This window comes from Scyliorhinus canicula, chromosome 18 (assembly GCF_902713615.1).
Source record: "Scyliorhinus canicula chromosome 18, sScyCan1.1, whole genome shotgun sequence".
NCBI classification, from domain to species: domain Eukaryota; kingdom Metazoa; phylum Chordata; class Chondrichthyes; order Carcharhiniformes; family Scyliorhinidae; genus Scyliorhinus; species Scyliorhinus canicula.
This window is the reverse complement of record NC_052163.1, coordinates 50823440-50839156: the sequence shown is the minus strand read 5'-3', so window position 1 is coordinate 50839156 and position 15717 is coordinate 50823440. Positions and strand designations below refer to the sequence as shown.

Genomic DNA, 15717 nt, shown 5'->3' with positions numbered 1-15717 from the left:
TGAATGGACTCCCACGGTGCTTTATGATTAAATTAATACAATTCCGCTGGCCCAAGAAACTTACTAAATTGCGCACAGCAGAATCCCAGGAGCCAGCCTCCACTTGAATGCAATTTAGTCTCCCACTGCTCCTGACACATCCTCTATTTTTGTGATTGATCATGTGAATAACTAGTCAGGCCAGGCACTGAAACAGTAACACATTCAGCTCTAATTATTGCACTAAATTGGGGCAGGCCTCCTGTAGCAAAGTGCCTCAGAGACCAACAGCAAATTTGTTTGCAATCATTTGGGGACCTCGTAAATTGAGAAGTCAAAACTACTGCTCTATTGCTTCTGGTTGCCCACCAAAAATGGCAAATAATGTAAGAAAGAAGATCCTCTCCGACAAGTGAGAATTACTAAATGCTAATGACTCTGGTAATCAGTATTGTGAATTAATGCTGAATAATGAGGCAATTAGCTTCAAACTATCCAAGTCTCCATCAACATATTACTTGCTCTCCATTAACCCTTTAGGGGTTTTCAGCAGTGGTAAATGCTTTTGAAAGATTTCTCGCAGACGTTGCAATGTCACCGTTTCTATACTCCAGTTTTAGTGAATCATAGCATGATAATGTGCACCAGAACAACCAGAAGAACCTAAAATTAAGTCTGTTAAAATATATCCAGCAGAGCTCACTGAAACAGTGAAGCACAAAAGGTCTTTGCTGATATTTTCCCCCACCCTTCCACAAGGTTGATGTGGCCACCCTGGTTGAGGTCAATAGACACAAAGCAGTCTGGGAATCGAACCTTCAACCTCCCTGCCAGGTTTGGCACCAGACAGCAATCACAGTGCCTTTATCTATTAAATTAAATACCTTGCTGCGATTTAGCATTCAGTCAGCATCTACCTGAGATGGACTGGCACAAAGTTGTCAGAGCCACGTCCCGTTCATTCATCCTCTCTGGCCGACATTGGCTCCTCCAGGCTGACAATACTTCAATGTTAAATTTCTCACCCTTGCTTGGAATCTCCATGCTCCTGCTCTGCCCTGTCTCTGTCACCCCCTTCATCTCCACTAGCCTCGAAGAAATCTGTGCTCTTCCAATTCTAGTCACTTTGGGTAGCCGCAATTTTAGTTGCTTCACCATTGATAACTGTGGCTTCAGCAGCTTGGTTGCTGGGCACCAGAAATATCTCCTGGAACCTCTCTATCTCCTCCTTTAAGCTGCTTCTTAAAATCTACATCTTTGACTCAGTGTCCTAATTGGTCCTTTTGTGAATTGGGGCGAGATTCTCCGGCCTCCCAGCCGCGTGTTTTCTGACGGTGGGAGGCAGCGCACCGCTCGCTGGTGGTGGGATTGTCTGTTCTTGCTGCTGTCAATGGGATTTCCTATTGAAATCCCCCCACAGTATTTGGAAACCTGGGAACGAGGGTGCTTTGCCGGCAGGATCAGAGAATCCCACCGCCAGCAAACGGCCTGAGAATTCCAGCCTTTGTGGCAAATTCTATTTGATAAACGCAGGTCCGGTGAATAATCTTTAGGAACTATGTTGAAGGCTCTGTGTAAATATTAGCTTGTGTCAGAATTTTCCGCCATTATATTTAATTTAGCAATATAAGTTAGCCTTGATTGACTGTGGTATACCTCGTTTAGTACAATGACGATGACCACATGCTAATTAACCTCAGGGCCCTTTCCTCCAGCATGCAAAATATCCCATCACACTGTGTGAAGAAAAGAGGGAAGCTGGTTATGTGCCTTGGCCAATATGCATCCTTCAGCAAGCCAACCAAAACAGATTAGCTGACTGTTTATCTCTTTGCTCTTTGTGGCTCCTAGCAGTGTGAAAATTGCCAGCTGTGTTTCCCTACTAAAACAACAGTGACCAAAAAGTAAAAACTCAACTTACTGAGCGTGAAGCACTTAGTATGTCTGAAAGTCTTGGAATGTAGTGCATAAATCCAACACCTACTTCTGTTGAGATAACAACAGTCAAACAGAAAAATTATAAAATATCATCGGCACCAGATGCCAATTGAAAATTATCCAGGTGGAGGAGACTGAGCCATAGAGTTTTACAACAAAGAGATAGGCCCTTTGGCCCATCGTGTCAGCGCCAGCCATCAAGCACCTATCTATTCTAATCCCATTTTCCAGCACTTGGTCCATGGCCTTGTATGCTATGGTGATTCAAGTGTTCACCTAAATGTTTCTCAAATGTTGTGAGGATTTCCACCTCGACCGCTGTTTCTGGCAGTGAAACTTTGTGATGCTTCATGTGATATGGCAGTTTAGTAGCAGTGGTCTAGCACCAAATATGAATGATATTTTCCTTGTTTATCCACTATTCATTATTATACCAATTTTTGCCTCAGAGCACACCAGATCACTTGTCATCGATACATTAACAGTGATGATAATGATACCACAACAGGAATCTACTATTTGACTTTAACATTTTCAACATTGCCTTTCAGTCTCTCAACATCCAGCTATTTTGCAGATGCCCATATTATTACATAAATACCAGTCCTGGATAAAATCATTCACAATCCAAGCATTGAGTCATTTTTGATGCAAAACCAGATTCATACAGAACATGCAAATAATGATTCAAGAGTGAAGATTTCAACCCCCCCCCCCCCCCCATTCATTTCTGGTTTTGACACTTTCGCACTGAAAAGTATCAGCATTGCCCATCTGCTATGTTTCACACGCCAGCAATCTTGTGTGTAAAGTCCAATGTAATCAATATCCATCCAAAGTTTCAGGAAAGTATCTGAATAGGGTTGGGTACTTAACATTCTGTATAAGTACTGCAAAAGATTGGAGCCCTGAATGTCTGAGAAGTAACGGATTTAGTGCAAAGCAATTACTTAGTGCATTGGCTCTTGACGAAAGGATCATATTATGAAGACTAAAGATGGAGACACAAAACAGAAATTGGGAAGAGGATAAAGAATTGGCCAAGAGTAAAATTGCCAGAGTCTCTTGCATTTGATGGTGGGGAAATGGGGAGGGGAGCCTGTTTCTCATGCTTCAGGGATCATATTGTGGAGAGCAGAGTTTACGCATTTGCTCATCTTTCCCTACCTGAGAATTTCATATTCATTATTAACTGGTCAAAAGGTTTGCGGAAGATGGTAGCACAGTGCTAATGCCACTGGGCCAGTATGTAGCCCGAACGGTTTTTGTAAAGATACCAGCAAAGTGATAACACCAGCAAAGCCTGATGGTTAAAAAGGCTAACTCTGTATCAGTATAAACAGCGGGGGTCTGTAGTGAAGGACAGGATGTGCAGTCAGGGAGTGAGCACAGGAACTGATTGGGCAATGGCTATTGCTATGCCTTAGACAGACAGTGATTGCCCACAGACCTCTGCGTGTCATGCTCCTGAGAAGAAATCCGACCCCTAAGTAAGTCATGACTCTTTGAGCATTCGTGACCAGAAAATACATTGATTGATTAGTGCTGTCCTGTGAGTACGTCACTGGAAGCATGAGTGAGATCTGTATAAAATGTCATACTATGGGTCTTTGTTTCTGGTTTTACAGTCCTGATCAAACACACTGTTCTCTCATTTATGTTTAATAGCCTACAAGAAAACCAAGCAAATGACTTTACTTTAACTATAAATACTTTCAGAAAATTCATCAACATGATGATGTAGCGAGGTCAGAAATTACTATCCAGATCAAGGAAACTTCTGAAGTGATAACCTGTAGGAATAACCATCATAAGAAACTGTGTCCTGGGTCCAGGACCCAGAGACGACATTGGGATCCCCAGGTGGAAGTCTGGGCGACCAGATGGCACAGCGCCAGGGACCCAGGTTCAATTCCGGCCTTGGGTGTCTGTGTGGAGTTTGCACATTCTCCCCATGTCTGCATGGGTTTCCTCCAGGTGCTCCGGTTTCTTCCCACAGCACAAAGATGTGCAGGTTAGGTGGACTGAGCATGCCAAATTGCCCCCTAGTGTCCAAAAGGTTAGTTGGGGTTATGAGTAATAATAATCTTTATTGGTGTCACAAGTAGGCTTACATGAACGCTGCTATGGAATTACTGTGAAAATCCCCTGGTCGCCACACTCATGCACCTGTTCGGATACACTGAGGGAGAATTCATAATGTCCAATTCACCTAACAAACACGTATTTCAGGACTTGTGGGAGGAAACCGAAGCACCTGGAGGAAACCCACGCAGATACAGGGAGAATGTGCATACTCTGTTTAATATGAACAGATTTGTGCCCTAGCCCCTGTAACTAAACTGTGTGCTGCATCCGTGCCAACCTAACTAGTGTCTAACCTCCTGGCTTTATGGGCCTAACACTATGCCTAGGTAGTTCCCCAGATGGCACAGCAGGAGTGGAGATGGCCAACTGTGATTCCCGCCCTGCAATCTGGGTCCCGTTGGCAGGTATCTTCTGGGGCGACCGGGCCAGGATGGGCCCGGCTGCTGCTCGGGTGTCCTGGGTGGTGTGGTGCTGCCCTGTTGTGCCCGCTGCCCACCGGATGCCCAGGGACAGGAGGGGTGGGGGTCCGAGGTGCTGCAGTGTTGCGGCATCTCCCCTGCGGGAGTCAGTATGGGCCCTATCACCTCCTCCTCCCTAGAGGTGCTGGATGGCCCCCGGGATACTCATGGGATGCAGGTGCGAGGTGAGTTCTCCCCTGAGGCTCCTCCGCCACCTGGCACTGCTCGTCGTGGAGGCCCCTTCTGGTCTTGACAAGGGGCTGCACGCTCATGGCTACGGAGAACTAGGAGTGGATCAACTCCATCAGAGACAGCACCACATCATGCTGCAACTGTGCCACCATCTTCTGGGTTTGTGTCGCATCAGCCAGTGACTGTGCTATCTCCCTCTGGGATTAGGTCACCTCCCTCTGTGTCTGCGCCACATCAGACAGGACCTGGTCAATGCTGCCGACGTTCCCAGCCATGGCCTGCTGTGACTACGCCACGCTCAGGAGCACCGCTGTGATTTCAAGGTTGCCCTGGGACATGGTTGCCTGTGCAAGGACACCCCTGTCCTGGGCCAGGCCAGCGCTTTCAAAGAATGCCCCAGGTCTTGGACATGCTGATCCCTAGCCGAAGCTGTCACCCCCAATGCCTCTACTGCGAACGCCACCTGTGCGGTGTTGGCCTGGATGGCACGCATTGTTGGCACCAACTCCTGCCCTTGCAAGCGTTTGGACTCCTCCAACTGCACCTGCAGTTACTGGATGGTCACCGAAAACCTCTCATGTCATCTCTGGCTCTGCGACTGCCTCGCCACTATGAATGGGACAGTTTGTTGCAGAAGCTCGAGACCCGTCTGGACGGCAGCTGGTCCCTGGGGGCGGCCTGCCCTCCGACCGTCCGCCCCCTCGGGCGCTCCTACCTCTATCTGCTGCACCGGATCAGCTGTGTGCTGCGCACCAGATAGTGTCCTAGGAGCCTCTTCACTAAAGTGCACAACCGAGATGAGTGTCTCTGGGATGGTGGAGGGTGTAGGAGACAGCTGTGATGGGAGGTCAGTGTCATCCTCAGCCTTGAGCTCCGGGGCTGGTACCCTAGCTGCTCCCATCACTGCTCAGCTCATGGTGGGCGGGGCTCGGGCTGTGGCACTGGGTGGGGGCGGGGAACACAAGATGGACCCACCCCATCACCAGCATGTCCTGCAAGACACAAGACACACTATTAGGCGTGAGGGTGGTGTGGGGGTGAGGATGGGGGTGAGGGTGGTGTGGGGGTGGTGTTGAGGGTTGGGTGACACACGTGTTACGGGGAATGGCAACTAAGTGGGGTCTCACTTCCTTTGCAGACGGTTGATCTCCAGTTCGGTGACCTCCCGTTCCTCCTGGCCACCGACCACATCCAGGACCCGCTGCTCTGCCACAATGAGGGGCTGCAGGTCCGGTGGTGCCCTTTTGTCCTCTCCCGCTCCCGGCGGTTGTGTGCGGCCTTCTCTTGGGGGGGGCAACAAATGCCGACAGTATTAGACAGACCGACGCATGAAGCCCAGTGGGTGGGAAGCTGGTGGCCTCAGTGACCAGGGCACCCAGCCATGGCAGCTAGTATGGGTACCTGCATGTGGTTCAGGGTGGGGTTTCAGCCGTCCTCCATGTGGGGGGTGGCAGGTTTACGGGTGTATGGAACGCGAGTTACTGCCAGGGGCACAGTGCTGCCTACTCACCCTGGCCACCCTGAGGAGGTTGTACAGTTTATTGCGACACTGCTATCCAGTCCGGATGGTGTTGCTCACGGCCTCTGCCACCTGCGTCCAGGCATGATGAACAGCGGCAGCTGGCAGCCTCCTTCCCGGGCCAAGGGTCATCCTCCGCTCCTCCACTGTGTCCTAGAGAATCTCCTGCTCGGCATCTGTAAAGCTCAGGGCTGCTCTCCTCGCTGCCAACCTGTTGGTGGGATGGAGTGTGTGGGGAGTGCAGTGTGTGTATGCGGCTGCAGCTTGTCAGCCTCATGAGTGTGACTCACAAAACCGGCGAATCCGGCATCGTTTGTCATTAGAATCAATTGTGTTCCATGTGGCACCAGTGCTAGACCCTTATCAATAGCGGAATCAGTCCAGGTGTGGCACAGTTTTTCTGTCGTGAAAGTCCATGAATTCTGTGTTAGCGTCAACACTTAGAGTGGGATTCTCCGGTTGCCGACACCGAAATCATGTTTGCCGATTGTCCAAAGACGTGCAGGTTAGGTGGATTGGCAATGATAAATTGCCCTTAGTGACCAAAGAGGTTAGGAGGGGTTATTGGGTTGCAGGAATAGGGTGGAAGTGAGGGCTTAAGTGGGTCGGTGCAGACTCGATGGGCCGATTGGTCTCCTTCTGAACTGTATGTTCTATGTTCCATATTCTAATCCATGGGGGTGGATTCTCCACACCCCGATGCCGAACTCGCGTTCTGCGCCGGGGCGGAGAATCCAGTTCCACGCGTGGAATCGGGACGGTGACGGTTCCTCGATTCTCCAGCCCCAGAAAAGCCACGTATCCTTACCTGCGGCCATTGCCAGAGGCCCACCCCGCTATTCTCCGCCCCGACCGGCCGAAGTCCCGACGGTGTGGATCACTCATGGTGAGTCCGCAGCCACCACGGTCAGGGTGCGGGCCGATTGGAGGGCAGGTGGGGGCCTCATACGGGACGGGGCAATTTTTGAGCCGGCGGATTCTCCGCCCCGGCGCAGAACGCGATTCCGGCATCGGGGTGTGGAGAATCTAGCCGGATTAGAATATAGAACATAGAACATAAAGTCCAGAAGGAGACCATTCGGCCCATATCGAGATATCGAGGCTCTTAATGTGGTGACATGGGTTTAAATCCCACCACAACAGCTGATGGAGTTTCAATTCAATTAATAAACTCTGGATTACAAAGCTAGTCTCAGTGATGGTGACCACCATGGATTGCAAAAATCGACCTGGCTCACTAATGTCCTTTAGGGAAGAAAATCTGCCATCAGTACCCAGGCTGGCCGACATGCGACTCCAGAACCACAGCAATAACCGCCCTCTGAAATGACCAAGCAAGTCAGCCAGTTCAAGGGCAATTAGGGATGGGCAACAAGTCGTGGCCTTGCCAGTGATGCCCACATCCCATGAAAGACTTTTTTAGAAAGTCAAATGAAAATGCTCTGCTTGGCAGATCGCTATGAGTTGACAATGGCTGCATTGCATGCTGATTCGGAGACATGTTCAGCTGCAGTTTGACTGAGAGAATCACGCAAACACGTTGAGCCAAGGCACGCATTTGGCCCTTAATCCTTCTTGCTGGCTGGTGGTCTTCTATGCAAGCTGTTTAACAGACTGACACACTTGTTTTCATTTTACCTGAACTGTTTGAACTAGCAAAGACCTGCACCGAGGGAGAGACCTTACTTGCCATGCACAAGAGGAGCTCTGTGGGAATTCAAGGAGCTGCGTACAACGACATGAGTGTTGGCTGGGTTTGGCTGCAGTCAAAGACCATTTATCATCTGCCAGTTCAGCTGGAGTTGACTTTAGAAAAGAAAAGTTAAAGCTCTTTATTTCTATCAGTCAGTTAAAAAGGAACTTGTCCAAGAATCAGTTCTCTAATATACTCACTGTTGGAGAGAGACATTTTCAACTAAAATAGCCAAGGCCTAAGCGTGCGTGCAATCTGAATGGTTTTATGATACCAGTGAAACCATATTTACAATTCTAGTCCAGTACAAAGTGTCAATCACAGTCCTCATTAGTGAACACATGTAACATGCCATACTGCATGCTAATGATGCATTGACTCATTTGAATGCTCATTAAATAAAATCTCTACACAAAATCCTTGAAAGGTGATGAAGCAGAGCAGAGCCCTGGCAAATAGCACCAAGTCACATTTAGGATGGCAGAGGTTAAGTGTTACATTAGTAATGGGAACATGGGAATGCTGCCCCCACAACCTACCACAGCAGGAGATTACCTCGAAAGTAACCTTTGGGTCAATTAAGTAAGGTTTGCATTGAAAGATCGCGAGGCATTAGCCACGTGAAGTGGAATTGATTAAAATTGATGGTTAGACAAAATGCCAGTGGTAATTATTGATTGTACCTCCGCTGCTTGATAAGTCAAACCAATCATTATTTCTCTGTCATGTCATTTGGGGTAACAGAATGTGTTAGCAGTCAGCAGTAGCAAGGTCCATGGGGGTCAGCCTCTAATGATAATGTGATAATCCCAGCCACGTGTTTCGCGGTGGTGCACCATCGCTGGCAGTGGAATTCTCCGTTCCCACAGCTGGCCAATGGGATTCCCGAGGCCGCTGGGAAACTTGCGAGTGCAGTGCACTGCCGGCGGAACGGAGAATCCCGCCGGCGGAGAATTCACCCCATTATTACTCTTTCACTAAAATCCATCAGATTATTGAAACAAAATAATTTAATCTAATCAAGAAGCAACCACGGGTGCGATTGAACGGGAAAAAAAACAGAGACCCATTTTGGGCGCAAATAGCGAGGTGCCGAGAATGACCCCACTATCAAACTGGAATTTTTTTTTGGCCATGCCCAGGAACGCCCCCGCCGAGGTCACACTTACCTCACTTCCTGCCCTGACGTCCTCAGCTCAGTGCAGGAAGAGATTGAGGGGTCATTTGTAATTGCCACCCTGATCTCTCAATCCCTTTAGCTACCCCACTGCGGCCTGAGGGCCCTCCCAAGTCCCTCTTATGGGTCTTTGAACATCCCACCTTACCTCTTAAGGGCAGGATATTCCAGGGCCCAATCTCTGGCACAGGTAACCTGCTACCTGGGCACCTTGGCACTGCCAGTCTAGCACCCTGCCAGCGCCCTTGCCAGCCTGGAAGTGCCACCCAGAACTGCCAGAGTGCCAGGTGGCTCTGCCAAGGTGCCAGGCTGACAGGGTCAAAGTGCCTGGGTGGCAGCAGGAGTACCAGGGTACCACCCTGAACAGAGCCCGACCACCCAGGTGCCTCTGACCCCTCAGGTGCCATTACACCTGGTCCACGTTTGTGTTGACCAGTGCTAAACGGTGCCATGGCTGGCGTTCGTTCCTGGTCTTCAGGATAATCAGGTGCAGACATATTTAAATGAACCTAATAGCTCATTTAAATATATTAAATATATTAATCTGGATGTCGCCCAGCGAGTGCTTGATCCTGATTTTGGCACCTTGTGAGATCTCGTTAGATCTCGCGGGCCATTCCAAGTGTTCCAAATCTTGCGAGAGATCTCTCGCAAGATTTAATGGCCTTGTCACATCACCGAGTCAGATATCATGAAGCCGTTCAATCGCGCCCCATAGGAGTGTAAAAAGCTGGGACGGAATTCTCCGGGTGTTGGGATTCTCTTTTCCTGGCGGCGGGCCACCCCGCCATTCTGTTACATCGTTGAAGAATTCTAGTGTTCCTTTAGTTGAAACCTTGTTTTGTAACATCCCCATTATGGACTTTTTTTTAATTGTCTTCACTTCTTATTGCTTCTAATTTCTTCCCTTTGTAATGGATGTGCATTTTCCCTCTGTGAATAATTTTAAGCATTGGATTAGAAACACATCATTTATCTTAAATCCTCTGGCACTATTTCATTCTCTGGGCATTTCAGGATGTGGAATGAGGCTGCTTTAGAAAACCAACTGTTTTAATGTGTGTGAAATTCCACTTCAAAGAATAAAGATACTCAGAGTGTGTGTCAGTCTCAGGCCCCTGCTCTACGCCTTATCTCTACAGGTCACTTACATTAACTGCCCACTGATAATTTCCAGCCAAAATTGCAGAATTAGTTCCTTAGCGGTTTGGTCCACTTTGCTTTGAAACAAATAAAACTCTATATCCTTCTTCAAAAACTTTTAAATACATTAATATGATAGGTGAGGATGATTTCTTCCCCCCCCAAAACACCCCCAGCGCCCCCCCCCCCCCCCCCCTCCCCGCCACTCAAAGTTTCAAAGCTGGTTAAATTCCATGAACTGTTCAGAATAATCCTAAATGGGAACACAACCCTATTTAGAATTGCAAGATACCTGTGGTAATGTGTCAAAATTGGCGCCCCCATTTAAACAAATTTCATCCTCTTGAGTGATACTTCAAAGGAATATTTAAATTAATCCATATGCAGATGAAACACTTGGGTTTTACTGTGAATTTGAATCAAAGTTTGCATGTGAGTAGATTAATATAGAATGCAAACAGATAATTACATTGCATATTAAGAAAAAATGAATGTGGAAAAAGGAATCTTGATGTTTTGGAAGGCAGATTAACCGTTAGTGACTTTAACACAGAGGTACTGTTAAAAAGTGATTGAATTAAATTATAATCTGTTCATCATGCAACGCATGCAATCACTTTGACTCCTAATACAAAAGCAAAGTACTGCAGATGTGGCAAATCTGAAATAAAAACAAAATATGTTGGAAATACCCAGCTAGTCAGGCAGGAGCTGTAGAAAGTACCAGAGTTTGTGGGCGGCATTTTTCGCACCAGGAACCCATCACTCCCTTGCAACCCCGTGGCTTATTTTGCGTAGGTGGCCTGCCATTGGCCAGTAGTGTAATTTTCTGGGCCAGATGCTGTCAGTGGGTTTTCCTATTGCTCACACCCTCTGCCACCGGGAAACCCACAGTGGAGGGGGGGAGGTCGCCATTGGCAGGACTTGAAGATCCCGACAGCGGGAACAGCCGGAAAATCCCACCCAATAGATTAGGTTGTGATTGCCATTCATCAGAGCCGGTTTGCCGCACTGGCAAACCCAACAGGGTGAACTTCTGCGGGCACGCAAAAGCCATGTAGCCCCCATTTGATCCTTAAGCCACCACAAAATTGCAGTGAGCTCAGTGATAATGGGTGTCAATTGGCTCATTAATAAGCCGAATCGGCATCCTGCCTGTGGTGGCTGAGAATCCTGCTTCAGCCACTTCTGCCCTCCGCATTGTTCGGGAGAGGTTTTGCCACTGCTGGGACACTGACACGGAGCCTCTCCCCAAATTTCGTGAGCCGGGTCGCCATGGTTCCTGTCAGAATGGGACTGCTTTCAATCCAAACCTACATCTCAGCATGACTGTATTCTATTGAGTGTAGGAAATTTCCAAGAACCTCTGGGTTCAGAGATGAAAAGTAAAAAGCAAATGCATTGCTCCACATTGCTCTTCTGGTCCAGAAACTGACCTCATTATTTTCATCTTTGGGTCACGTCATATTCTTATGTATGTTGATCAGATCTGTACACAGTACTCCAAAAAAAGTCCCATCAGGGCACAGTACAGCTCCCCTTAGATTAAACAGACACTTGCTAAGCTCTGTTCCATGGCTAAGAGAGTGATCAATGACTTTCTCTGAGGCCTCTGTCAATTCTGACCTCCAACTGCCGACTGGAGGATGTATGAGGTTAGCAAAGGATCACTTACCCTTTCGCCTCTATGTTGTGTCTTTTTATTTAAAGCAACCTAGTTTAAATAATTTATTATGAAACAACTGCATGATAAATATAACTAGGATTAAATAAAATAATAAACTACTAACACTGATTAACTATTGTAGAGCTACTCCAAAATAAGTCTATCCTCAACACAATCTGCTCCCAACTCCCCAGCCACAGGATCATGTGGTGGGTTTACACTGCCACCTTGTGGTCGGAGGGTGCATAACATTATGCACTGAATTGCTTTATGCATATCATCCACAGGCCTATGCTATGTAGCAACAACGAGAGTGAAAAGGGAATTGTCATGATGGTAGCTGTAGCATTTCTTTATTTTGTATCCTGGAAGATTATGAAAAGATTGTCATGAACACCCTAATTTCACATGATTTATTGCGGATTGATGTTGGTACTCTATGTTCAGTTATATCCCAATTGTTTGTATAATTGTCTCATGACTTTTTTGATCAGCTGGGTATCTGACATCTAAAAGGCAGCCCTTGATTTTGTCTGCATTAATGGACAAGTGGTTGGTGACTCCATAATGCTAGCAGAGAAAGAGGCCGCATTGGTACATAAATGCCATCGCACCCTCTGAGGAGATCCTTGCGCCAAACTATTTTTCCTCTTCACCACACCAACTCCTTAGGTAGAAGAAAAGGTTTGAAGGGCCAGGAGATTTGTAACCATTGAATGTTGAAGTTCTTTTGAGATAAAACAATAAGAATGTGAAATTCTACTCTGGGGAAGGTGAGCGGTAGTTATAAATTTCACTTTGGCACTTGGCGGTTCAAAATTACACTCGAATTTGCTTGCATACGCTATTTTATTTCTTCATCTTCCAGCTATTGTTCTACATACAGGGAAGAATTACTCAGTAAGTGATGTGGTATGATCTGAGAGAATGGAGACCAAATCCAGCATTCTGTCCACAGCAATGGACTCGCCAACACTAAACGCATTCAAATGGTCATTGGACAGACATATGTATGATAAGGAAATAGTGTAGATGGGCTTTAGAGTGGTTTCCCAGGTCGGCGCAACATCGTGGGCCGAAGGGCCTGTACTGCGCTGTAATGTTCTATGTTCTACGTGTGTGAAGCTATGATTCAGGGAAGATGGTGGTGTAGTGGCAAAATCACTGGATTTGTAATTTAAAGGGATGCCTAAAGTCCTGGGTTCAAATCTCACCATGGCAGGTGGTGGAATTCAAATTCAATTAACTAATAAAGCAAGATCTGGAATTGAAAGCTAATCTCAGGAAGGGTGCCAAGAAGCTGTCATTAACTGGTGTAAAACTTCATCTGGTTTGCTTATTGCATTTAGGGATGAAAATCTGGCCTGGTCTACAGGTCCGCAGCAATGTAGTTGATTCTTCATTGCCCCCTGAAAAGGCCCAGCCTGGGCAATTTGAGGTGAGCAACACATCTTTATATCTTGTGAAAGAATATTTTAAACGTATTTTACGCCTCCTGGGTATAACAATCATTGCTGAAGTCTGGATTGTATCTGTTCTGACAGGCAAATATAAAATTATTACTCAGCAAGGCTGCCAACTTTAGAAACAACAGTTTGTTCAGTCGAGAGCATTTTGTGTGTCTTATTTTAAACAATGTATGGAATATTCCTTTTCAGGATTGAAACTGTGACAGGGGCTGGAATGGGAAGTGTTTTGCTCCATATCGTGTGACACTGGCCTAATTAATTATGCTGTTGGGTTTCCCAACGTTTCTCTTGGCAGGGTAGGCTGGATGCTTTGCACCCCGCCATCCTATATAGGCGTCATTTATAAAAGGCTCCCAGACATCAACTGACGCACCGTTGAAGATAGCCACATGAATCTCCTGGAATACTCTGAAGTTTGAAGTTTCATCTGGTAGATAGTCCAACCACCAAATGCTGCATGTTCCAGGACCGACAGTCACAGGAGGCCTCGATCCTCATCTTTGCAAGGTTGCATGAGGCCTTCTTCAGGAAGTCTCAACATTTCCATGTCACGCTTATCTGAATGTGTTGAAGACTGTTGGGATATCCTACTGGTGGCACGACAAATCGAGGTAGGGGGAGGGGAGGGGGAATGCCATTTGTGGGGCGGAGTGTGTGGATGATTCCAGGTTGGCGTTCATCTGCATCCCATTAACGGGATGCAAATCGGTTCCCATCAGTAATGGCGATCTTCCATGGTGAGTGGCAGCACTAGATTTTATGTTCCCAACGGTGGGAAAATGGAGCGATTTCTGCTGGTGTTAGGACGTGCACTTAAAATTTTCTTTTAGCTGAATCGGTTTTACCGCGCCATTCCATGACACACCTTGGTTCGTGGAGCAGTTGACTGGTGCAGATCCTAATCGCTCTGACAGGCCCCTGGGGGTACTTTATAGGAGACACGTGAGGAAAAAAAGGCAGACTCATAAAACAAACTGCAGTTAGGAAAACACCTGCTACCCTGAGTTAAAGGATCCCTGCAGAGCTACAAAAGGAAACAATCTGATTCTCCTCTTTGAAACTGCCTCAGCTTTTAGAAAGCAATAGGGCATGAAATTGAATGTAAAACATGCAGCTCAAAGCTTTAAGCCTTCTAGGCATACACACGGCTCTCTATACTTTAAAGGGCTTTTCACAGTAACTTCATTGCAGTGTTAATGTATGCCTACTTGTGACAATAAAGATTATTTAATTGACTGTGTGAAAACTACTTCAAAACATTCCACCACTTTAAGTAGATTACTTTTACCTTCATCTCAGACCTTTAAACTTGGTATACTGACAGGCTCTTGAAAGGGTTTAGGGGTACATTTAGGGAACATTTTCACTTTATTGTGAGAAAACTTTAATTTTGACATACTGGGAGGGATTGTCTGCCGCATCGTTGGGGGGTCTGGTGGGGGCCTCTGGTGGGGGGATCTGCTTGAGGTCTCTGTTGGGGGTTTCTAATGGGGGTCTTTGATGAGGGGGTCAGTGGGAGGGTGTTTGGTTCATCCCCCTATATGCATGCTTGTGGGGGGGTGGTGACCGAGCAATTCCTGTGGTGGGGGGAGATGCCCTTATTTTTCCAGCATGATGGTGGTGGTGGGGCAGGATCTGCGTTGTGGGGGCAGTGACTCCGGTCTCGGAGCAAAATCCATTGCGCTCCCTGTCATGCATCTACTTGCATGGCTGGGGAAAGGGTGCTGTTCCCAGCACCAGTGCAAACTAGAAACGATTCCACTCTGGCTGGAGAACAGTCTACCAAATAATGAACCGAGCCCACTGACTGATGTTTTAATTGGTTTAAAGACTGCAGAGCAGTGAAACGAGCTCCATCCCAGAAAGGACCCCCAACCTGAGCCCCTCCAGCCCAGTGCAAGTCCCCCTGACCCTCATCTTTCATCAAGGGCTCCTCTTGTCACCTTGGCAGTCATTGTTAAGCATCTACTTACCACCTTGCTATCCATCGGACTGCAGGCCGTCGGGTCCATGCTCCTCGAAGTTTGTACAGATTCATGCCATTGGGACACTTGGCTCAGGGCTTGAGGGCAGTGGGGTGTTTGAGCATCCTGCCCGTCAATGAGATGGAAAATCGCTCTAATGAGCTATGTGCATAGTTCCGCATAGGGCTGGGGCGGAATGCTCAACAGGAACATCAAGAAACCTGCTTGGTCGACAGGGTGGGCACAAAGACTCATGGGGCTGGATTCTCCGCAGCCCCGCACCAAAATCGCGTTTAGCATGGGGGCGGAGAATCCAATTTGCCGCTGAAATCGGGCCCGGTGCCGGCCCGGCGATTCTCCTGGCCCTAAAATCGGCGCGTGCGTTTAATACTCCAAGTAGCTGGGGGGGCAATTGCCAGAGGCCCGCCCAG

The 15717-nt window shown here is 47.5% G+C and overlaps 1 protein-coding gene across 9 annotated transcripts in view; it reads right to left on the bottom strand.

Annotated features, from left to right (window-relative positions):
- The window catches only part of LOC119953745 (protein shisa-6-like), a 687534-nt gene that overhangs the window by 229141 nt on the left and 442676 nt on the right, over nucleotides 1-15717 (bottom strand). The gene's annotated exons all lie outside the window — the stretch shown is intronic.